Source organism: Oncorhynchus nerka, linkage group LG26 (assembly GCF_034236695.1).
Source record: "Oncorhynchus nerka isolate Pitt River linkage group LG26, Oner_Uvic_2.0, whole genome shotgun sequence".
In the NCBI taxonomy this organism is placed as follows: Eukaryota; Metazoa; Chordata; class Actinopteri; order Salmoniformes; family Salmonidae; genus Oncorhynchus; species Oncorhynchus nerka.
In genome coordinates, this window is record NC_088421.1 from 53,664,305 (window position 1) to 53,674,705 (window position 10,401).

The window sequence follows — 10,401 nt, forward strand, 5'->3', positions numbered from 1 at the left end:
CTGAGGAGATGCAAAGCGCCTCGTGACAGTTTTTATATTGATCAATGGTGGAAAACGATCCCAAATAAATGCACTTTTTATACTTTAATTTAAGGCCGCAAAATGAGAACTATGCAATTAGGCTGTCTGTATGAGTAGGAGGAGGAGGCATGTCTACTGTATATAGGGTAGGAGGAGGCATGTCTACTGTATATAGGGTAGGAGGAGGCATGTCTACTGTATATAGGGTAGGAGGAGGCATGTCTACTGTATATAGGGTAGGAGGAGGCATGTCTACTGTATATAGGGTAGGAGGAGGCATGTCTACTGTATATAGGGTAGGAGGAGGCATGTCTACTGTATATAGGGTAGGAGGAGGCATGTCTACTGTATATAGGGTAGGAGGAGGCATGTCTCTGTATATAGGGTAGGAGGGGCATGTCTACTGTATATAGGTAGGAGGAGGCATGTCTGCTGCCTATGAGTAGGAGCTAGGAGGCATGTCTACTGTATATAGGGTAGGAGGAGGAGGCATGTCACTGTATATAGGGTAGGAGGAGGCATGTCTACTGTATATAGTGGGAGGAGGCATGTCTACTGTATGAGTAGGAGCTAGGAGGCATGTCTACTGTATATAGGGTAGGAGGCATGTCTACTGTATATAGGGTAGGAGCTAGGAGGCATGTCTACTGTATATAGGGTAGGAGGAGGCATGTCTACTGTATATAGGGTAGGAGGAGGCATGTCTACTGTATGAGTAGGAGCTAGGAGGCATGTCTACTGTATATAGGGTAGGAGGAGGAGGCATGTCTACTGTATATAGGGTAGGAGGAGGCATGTCTACTGTATATAGGGTAGGAGGAGGCATGTCTACTGTATGAGTAGGAGCTAGGAGGCATGTCTACTGTATATAGGGTAGGAGGAGGAGGCATGTCTACTGTATATAGGGTAGGAGGAGGAGGCATGTCTACTGTATATAGGGTAGGAGGAGGCATGTCTACTGTATATAGGGTAGGAGGCATGTCTACTGTATATAGGGTAGGAGGAGGCATGTCTACTGTATATAGGGTAGGAGGAGGCATGTCTACTGTATATAGGGTAGGAGGCATGTCTACTGTATATAGGGTAGGAGGAGGCATGTCTACTGTATATAGGGTAGGAGGAGGCACATCTACTGTATATAGGTAGGAGGCATGTCTACTGTATATAGGGTAGGAGGAGGAGGCATGTCTACTGTATATAGGGTAGGAGGAGGCATGTCTACTGTATATAGGGTAGGAGGAGGCATGTCTACTGTATATAGGGTAGGAGGGGCATGTCACTGTATATAGGTAGGAGGAGGCATGTCTACTGTATAGGGTAGGAGGAGGCATGTCTACTGTATGTATAGGGTAGGAGGAGGCATAGTCTCACTGTATATAGGAGTAGGAGCCAGGAGGCATGTCCACTGTATAGGGGTAGGAGGAGGCATGTCTACTGTATATAGGGTAGGAGCTAGGAGGCATGTCTACTGTATATAGGGTAGGAGCTAGGAGGCATGTCTACTGTATATAGGGTAGGAGCTAGGAGGCACATGTCTACTGTATATAGGGTAGGAGGAGGCATGTCTACTGTATAGGGTAGGAGGAGGCATGTCTACTGTATATAGGGTAGGAGGAGGCATGTCTACTGTATATAGGGTAGGAGGAGGCATGTCTCTGTATATAGGGTAGGAGGAGGCATGTCTACTGTACATAGGGTAGAGGAGGAGCCATGTCTGCTGTATATAGGGTAGGAGGAGGCATGTCTACTGTATATAGGGTAGGAGGAGGCATGTCTCCACTGTATAGGGTAGGAGGAGGCATGTCTACTGTATATAGGGTAGGAGGAGGAGGCATGTCTACTGTATATAGGGTAGGAGGAGGCATGTCTACTGTATATAGGGTAGGAGGAGGCATGTCTACTGTATATAGGGTAGGAGGAGGAGCCATGTCTACTGTATATATAGGGTAGGATGAGGAGCCATGTCTACTGTATATAGGGTAGGAGGAGGAGCCATGTCTACTGTATATAGGTAGGAGGAGGAGCCATGTCTACTGTATAGGGCAGGAGGAGGCATGTCTACTGTATATAGGGTAGGAGGAGGAGCCATGTCTACTGTATATATAGGGTAGGAGGAGGAGCCATGTCTACTGTATATAGGGTAGGAGGAGGAGCCATGTCTACTGTATATAGGGTAGGAGGAGGAGCCATGTCTACTGTATATAGGGATAGGAGGAGGAGCCATGTCTACTGTATATAGGGTAGGAGGAGCCATGTCCACTGTATATAGGGTAGGAGGAGGCATGTCTACTGTATATAGGGTAGGAGGAGGGCATGTCTACTGTATATAGGGTAGGAGGAGGCATGTCTACTGTATATAGGTAGGAGGAGGCATGTCTACTGTATATAGGGTAGGAGGAGGCATGTCTACTGTATATAGGGTAGGAGGAGGCATGTCTACTGTATAGGGTAGGAGGAGGCATGTCTACTGTATAGGGTAGGACTGTAGGAGGAGGAGGCATGTCTACTGTATATAGGGTAGGAGGAGGCATGTCTACTGTATATAGGGTAGGAGGAGGCATGTCACTGTATATAGGGTAGGAGGAGGAGGCATGTCTACTGTATATAGGGTAGGAGGAGGAGGCATGTCTACTGTATATAGGGTAGGAGGAGGCATGTCCACTGCATAAGTTGGGAGGAGGCATGTCTACTGTATATAGGGGGAGGAGGCATGTCTACTGTATATAGGGTAGGAGGAGGCATGTCTACTGTATATAGGGTAGGAGGAGGAGGCATGTCTACTGTATATAGGGTAGGAGGAGGAGGCATGTCTACTGTATATAGGGTAGGAGGAGGAGGCATGTCTACTGTATATAGGGTAGGAGGAGGCATGTCTACTGTATATAGGGTAGGAGGAGGCATGTCTACTGTATATAGGGTAGGAGGAGGCATGTCCACTGTATATAGGTAGGAGGCATGTCTACTGTATATAGGGTAGGAGGAGGCATGTCTACTGTATATAGGGTAGGAGGCATGTCTACTGTATAGGGTAGGAGGAGGCATGTCTACTGTATATAGGTAGGAGGAGGCATGTCTACTGTATATAGGGTAGGAGGCATGTCTACTGTATATAGGGTAGGAGGCATGTCTACTGTATATAGGGTAGGAGGAGGCATGTCTACTGTATATAGGGTAGGAGGAGGCATGTCTACTGTATATAGGGTAGGAGGAGGCATGTCTACTGTATATAGGCATATCTAGGAGGAGGCATGTCTACTGTATATAGGGTAGGAGGAGGCATGTCTACTGTATATAGGGTAGGAGGAGGCATGTCTACTGTATATAGGGTAGGAGGAGGCATGTCTACTGTCTATAGGGTAGAAGGCATGTCTACTGTATATAGGGTAGGAGGAGGCATGTCTACTGTATATAGGGTAGGGGCTAGGAGGCATGTCTACTGTATATAGGGTAGGAGCTAGGAGGCACGTCTACTGTATATAGGGTAGGAGGAGGAGGCACGTCTACTGTATATAGGGTAGGAGGAGGCACGTCTACTGTATATAGGGTAGGAGGAGGCACGTCTACTGTATATAGGGTAGGAGGAGGCACGTCTACTGTATATAGGGTAGGAGGAGACATGTCTACTGTATATAGGGTAGGAGGAGGAGGCATGTCTACTGTATATAGGGTAGGAGCTAGGAGGCATGTCTACTGTATATAGGGTAGGAGGCATGTCTACTGTATATAGGGTAGGAGGAGGCATGTCTACTGTATATAGGGTAGGAGCTAGGAGGCATGTCTACTGTATATAGGGTAGGAGCTAGGAGGCATGTCTACTGTATATAGGGTAGGAGCTAGGAGGCATGTCTACTGTATATAGGGTAGGAGCTAGGAGGCATGTCTACTGTATATAGGGTAGGAGATAGGAGTCATGTCTACTGTATATAGGGTAGGAGGAGGCATGTCTATTGTATATAGGGTAGGAGGAGGCATGTCTACTGTATATAGGGTAGGAGGAGGCATGTCTACTGTATATAGGGTAGGAGCTAGGAGGCATGTCTACTGTATATAGGGTAGGAGGAGGCATGTCTACTGTATATAGGGTAGGAGGAGGCATGTCTAATGTATATAGGGTAGGAGCTAGGAGGCATGTCTACTGTATATAGGGTAGGAGCTAGGAGGCATGTCTACTGTATATAGGGTAGGAGGAGGCATGTCTACTGTATATAGGGTAGAAGCTAGGAGGCATGTATACTGTATATAGGGTAGGAGCTAGGAGGCATGTCTACTGTATATAGGGTAGGAGGAGGCATGTCTACTGTATATAGGGTAGGAGGAGGCATGTCTACTGTATATAGGGTAGGAGGCATGTCTACTGTATATAGGGTAGGAGGAGGAGGCATGTCTACTGTATATAGGGTAGGAGCTAGGAGGCATGTCTACTGTATATAGGGTAGGAGCTAGGAGTCATGTCTACTGTATATAGGGTAGGAGGAGGCATGTCTACTGTATATAGGGTAGGAGGAGGCATGTCTACTGTATATAGGGTAGGAGCTAGGAGGCATGTCTACTGTATATAGGGTAGGAGGAGGCATGTCTACTGTATATAGGGTAGGAGGCATGTCTACTGTATATAGGGTAGGAGGAGACATGTCTACTGTATATAGGGTAGGAGGCATGTCTACTGTATACAGGGTAGGAGCTAGGAGGCATGTCTACTGTATATAGGGTAGGAGCTAGGAGGCATGTCTACTGTATATAGGGTAGGAGGAGGCATGTCTACTGTATATAGGGTAGGAGGAGGCATGTCTACTGTATATAGGGTAGAAGCTAGGAGGCATGTATACTGTATATAGGGTAGGAGCTAGGAGGCATGTCTACTGTATATAGGGTAGGAGGAGGCATGTCTACTGTATATAGGGTAGGAGGAGGCATGTCTACTGTATATAGGGTAGAAGCTAGGAGGCATGTATACTGTATATAGGGTAGGAGCTAGGAGGCATGTCTACTGTATATAGGGTAGGAGGCATGTCTACTGTATATAGGGTAGGAGGCATGTCTACTGTATATAGGGTAGGAGGCATGTCTACTGTATATAGGGTAGGAGGAGGCATGTCTACTGTATATAGGGTAGGAGGAGGCATGTCTACTGTATATAGGGTAGGAGGAGGCATGTCTACTGTATATAGGGTAGGAGGAGGCATGTCTACTGTATATAGGGTAGGAGGAGGCATGTCTACTGTATATAGGGGAGGAGGCATGTCTACTGTATATAGGGTAGGAGGAGGCATGTCTACTGTATATAGGGTAGGAGGAGGCATGTCTACTGTATATAGGGTAGGAGGAGGCATGTCTACTGTATATAGGGTAGGAGGAGGCATGTCTACTGTATATAGGGTAGGAGGAGGCATGTCTACTGTATATAGGGTAGGAGGAGGCATGTCTACTGTATATAGGGTAGGAGGCATGTCTACTGTATATAGGGTAGGAGGAGGCATGTCTACTGTATATAGGGTAGGAGGAGGCATGTCTACTGTATATAGGGTAGGAAGAGGCATGTCTACTGTATATAGGGTAGGAGGAGGCATGTCTACTGTATATAGGGTAGGAGGAGGCATGTCTACTGTATATAGGGTAGGAGGCATGTCTACTGTATATAGGGTAGGAGGCATGTCTACTGTATATAGGGTAGGAGGCATGTCTACTGTATATAGGGTAGGAGGAGGCATGTCTACTGTATATAGGGTAGGAGGCATGTCTACTGTATATAGGGTAGGAGGAGGCATGTCTACTGTATATAGGGTAGGAAGAGGCATGTCTACTGTATATAGGGTAGGAAGAGGCATGTCTACTGTATATAGGGTAGGAGGAGGCATGTCTACTGTACATAGGGTAGGAGGAGGCATGTCTACTGTATATAGGGTAGGAGACATGTCTACTGTATATAGGGTAGGAGGAGCCATGTCTATTGTATATAGGGTAGTAGGAGGCATGTCTACTGTATATAGGGTAGGAGGAGGCATGTCTACTGTATATAGGGTAGGAGCTAGGAGGCATGTCTACTGTATATAGGGTAGGAGGAGGCATGTCTACTGTATATAGGGTAGGAGGAGGCATGTCTACTGTATATAGGGTAGGAGGAGGCATGTCTACTGTATATAGGGTAGGAGGAGGCATGTCTACTGTATATAGGGTAGGAGACATGTCTACTGTATATAGGGTAGGAGGAGCCATGTCTACTGTATATAGGGTAGGAGGAGGCATGTCTACTGTATATAGGGTAGGAGGAGGCATGTCTACTGTATATAGGGTAGGAGGCATGTCTACTGTATATAGGGTAGGAGGAGTCATGTCTACTGTATATAGGGTAGGAGGAGGCATGTCTACTGTATATAGGGTAGGAGGAGGCATGTCTACTGTATATAGGGTAGGAGACATGTCTACTGTATATAGGGTAGGAGGAGCCATGTCTACTGTATATAGGGTAGGAGGAGGCATGTCTACTGTATATAGGGTAGGAGGAGGCATGTCTACTGTATATAGGGTAGGAGGAGGCATGTCTACTGTATATAGGGTAGGAGGAGGCATGTCTACTGTATATAGGGTAGGAGGAGGCATGTCTACTGTATATAGGGTAGGAGGAGTCATGTCTACTGTATATAGGGTAGAAGGCATGTCTACTGTATATAGGGTAGGAGGAGGCATGTCTACTGTATATAGGGTAGGAGGAGGCATGTCTACTGTATATAGGGTAGGAGGAGGCATGTCTACTGTATATAGGGTAGGAGGAGGCATGTCTACTGTATATAGGGTAGGAGGAGGCATGTCTACTGTATATAGGGTAGGAGGAGGAGGCATGTCTACTGTATATAGGGTAGGAGGCATGTCTACTGTATATAGGGTAGGAGGAGGCATGTCTACTGTATATAGGGTAGGAGGCATGTCTACTGTATATAGGGTAGGAGGAGGCATGTCTACTGTATATAGGGTAGGAGGAGGCATGTCTACTGTATATAGGGTAGGAGGAGGCATGTCTACTGTATATAGGGTAGGAGGCATGTCTACTGTATATAGGGTAGGAGGAGGCATGTCTACTGTATATAGGCAGTAGGAGGCATGTCTACTGTATATAGGGTAGGAGGAGGCATGTCTACTGTATATAGGGTAGGAGGAGGCATGTCTACTGTATATAGGGTAGGAGGAGGCATGTCTACTGTATATAGGGTAGGAGAAGGAGGCATGTCTACTGTATATAGGGTAGGAGGAGGCATGTCTACTGTATATAGGGTAGGAGGAGGCATGTCTACTGTATATAGGGTAGGAGGAGGCATGTCTACTGTATATAGGGTAGGAGGAGGCATGTCTACTGTATATAGGGGGGAGGAGGAGGCATGTCTACTGTATATAGGGTAGGAGGCATGTCTACTGTATATAGGGTAGGAGGAGGCATGTCTACTGTATATAGGTAGGAGGCATGTCTACTGTATATAGGGTAGGAGGAGGCATGTCTACTGTATATAGGGTAGGAGGAGGCATGTCTACTGTATATAGGGTAGGAGGAGGCATGTCTACTGTATATAGGGTAGGAGGCATGTCTACTGTATATAGGGTAGGAGGAGGCATGTCTACTGTATATAGGGTAGGAGGCATGTCTACTGTATATAGGGTAGGAGGAGGCATGTCTACTGTATATAGGGTAGGAGGAGGCATGTCTACTGTATATAGGGTAGGAGGAGGAGCCATGTCTACTGTATATAGGGTAGGAGGAGGCATGTCTACTGTATATAGGGTAGGAGGAGGCATGTCTACTGTATATAGGGTAGGAGGCATGTCTACTGTATATAGGGTAGGAGGCATGTCTACTGTATATAGGGTAGGAGGCATGTCTACTGTATATAGGGTAGGAGGAGGCATGTCTACTGTATATAGGTAGGAGGAGGCATGTCTACTGTATATAGGGTAGGAGGAGGCATGTCTACTGTATATAGGGTAGGAGGAGGCATGTCTACTGTATATAGGGTAGGAGGAGGCATGTCTACTGTATATAGGGTAGGAGGAGGCATGTCTACTGTATATAGGGTAGGAGGAGGCATGTCTACTGTATATAGGGTAGGAGGCATGTCTACTGTATATAGGGTAGGAGGCATGTCTACTGTATATAGGGTAGGAGGAGGCATGTCTACTGTATATAGGGTAGGAGGCATGTCTACTGTATATAGGGTAGGAGCTAGGAGGCATGTCTACTGTATATAGGGGTAGGAGGAGGCATGTCTACTGTATATAGGGGAGGAGGCATGTCTACTGTATATAGGGTAGGAGGAGGCATGTCTACTGTATATAGGGTAGGAGGAGGCATGTCTACTGTATATAGGGTAGGAGGAGGCATGTCTACTGTATATAGGGGTAGGAGGCATGTCTACTGTATATAGGGTAGGGAGGAGTCATGTCTACTGTATATAGGGTAGGAGGAGGCATGTCTACTGTATATAGGGTAGGAGGAGGCATGTCTACTGTATATAGGGTAGGAGGAGGCATGTCTACTGTATATAGGGTAGGAGGAGGCATGTCTACTGTATATAGGGTAGGAGAGGCATGTCTACTGTATATAGGGTAGGAGGGCATGTCTACTGTATATAGGGTAGGAGGAGGCATGTCTACTGTATATAGGGTAGGAGGCATGTCTACTGTATATAGGGTAGGGCTAGGAGGCATGTCTACTGTATATAGGGTAGGAGGAGGCATGTCTACTGTATATAGGGTAGGAGGCATGTCTACTGTATATAGGGTAGGAGGCATGTCTACTGTATATAGGGTAGGAGGAGGCATGTCTACTGTATATAGGGTAGGAGGAGGCATGTCTACTGTATATAGGGTAGGAGGAGGCATGTCTACTGTATATAGGGTAGGAGGCATGTCTACTGTATATAGGGTAGGAGGAGGCATGTCTACTGTATATAGGGTAGGAGGAGGCATGTCTACTGTATATAGGGTAGGAGGAGGCATGTCTACTGTATATAGGGTAGGAGGAGGCATGTCTACTGTATATAGGGTAGGAGATAGGGTAGGAGGAGGCATGTCTACTGTATATAGGGTAGGAGGAGGCATGTCTACTGTATAGGGTAGGGATAGGGGAGGCATGTCTACTGTATATAGGGTAGGAGGAGGCATGTCTACTGTATATAGGGTAGGAGGCATGTCTACTGTATATAGGGTAGGAGGAGGCATGTCTACTGTATATAGGGTAGGAGGAGGAGGCATGTCTACTGTATATAGGGTAGGAGGAGGCATGTCTACTGTATATAGGGTAGGAGGAGGCATGTCTACTGTATATAGGGTAGGAGGCATGTCTACTGTATATAGGGTAGGAGGAGGCATGTCTACTGTATATAGGGTAGGAGGAGGCATGTCTACTGTATATAGGGTAGGAGGAGGCATGTCTACTGTATATAGGGTAGGAGGCATGTCTACTGTATATAGGGTAGGAGGAGAGGCATGTCTACTGTATATAGGGTAGGAAGAGGCATGTCTACTGTATATAGGGTAGGAAGAGGCATGTCTACTGTATATAGGGTAGGAGGAGGCATGTCTACTGTATATAGGGTAGGAGGAGGCATGTCTACTGTATATAGGGTAGGAGGAGGCATGTCTACTGTATATAGGGGAGGAGGCATGTCTACTGTATATAGGGTAGGAGGCATGTCTACTGTATATAGGGTAGGAGGAGGCATGTCTACTGTATATAGGGTAGGAGGAGGCATGTCTACTGTATATAGGGTAGGAGGAGGAGGCATGTCTACTGTATATAGGGTAGGAGGAGGCATGTCTACTGTATATAGGGTAGGAGCAGGCATGTCTACTGTATATAGGGTAGGAGGCATGTCTACTGTATATAGGGTAGGAGGAGGCATGTCTACTGTATATAGGGTAGGAGGAGACATGTCTACTGTATATAGGGTAGGAGGAGGCATGTCTACTGTATATAGGGTAGGAGGAGGAGGCATGTCTACTGTATATAGGGTAGGAGGCATGTCTACTGTATATAGGGTAGGAGCTAGGAGGCATGTCTACTGTATATAGGGTAGGAGGAGGCATGTCTACTGTATATAGGGTAGGAGGAGGAGGCATGTCTACTGTATATAGGGTAGGAGGAGGCATGTCTACTGTATATAGGGTAGGAGGCATGTCTACTGTATATAGGGTAGGAGCTAGGAGGCATGTCTACTGTATATAGGGTAGGAGGAGGCATGTCTACTGTATATAGGGTAGGAGGAGGCATGTCTACTGTATATAGGGTAGGAGGAGGCATGTCTACTGTATATAGGGTAGGAGGAGGCATGTCTACTGTATATAGGGTAGGAGGAGGCATGTCTACTGTATATAGGGTAGGAAAATGTCTACTGT

General features: G+C 46.5%; 1 long non-coding RNA gene across 1 annotated transcript in view; it reads left to right on the forward strand.

Annotated features, from left to right (window-relative positions):
* The window catches only part of LOC135564837 (uncharacterized), a 349,184-nt gene that overhangs the window by 24,762 nt on the left and 314,021 nt on the right, over window positions 1–10,401 (forward strand). The window lies entirely within an intron of this gene.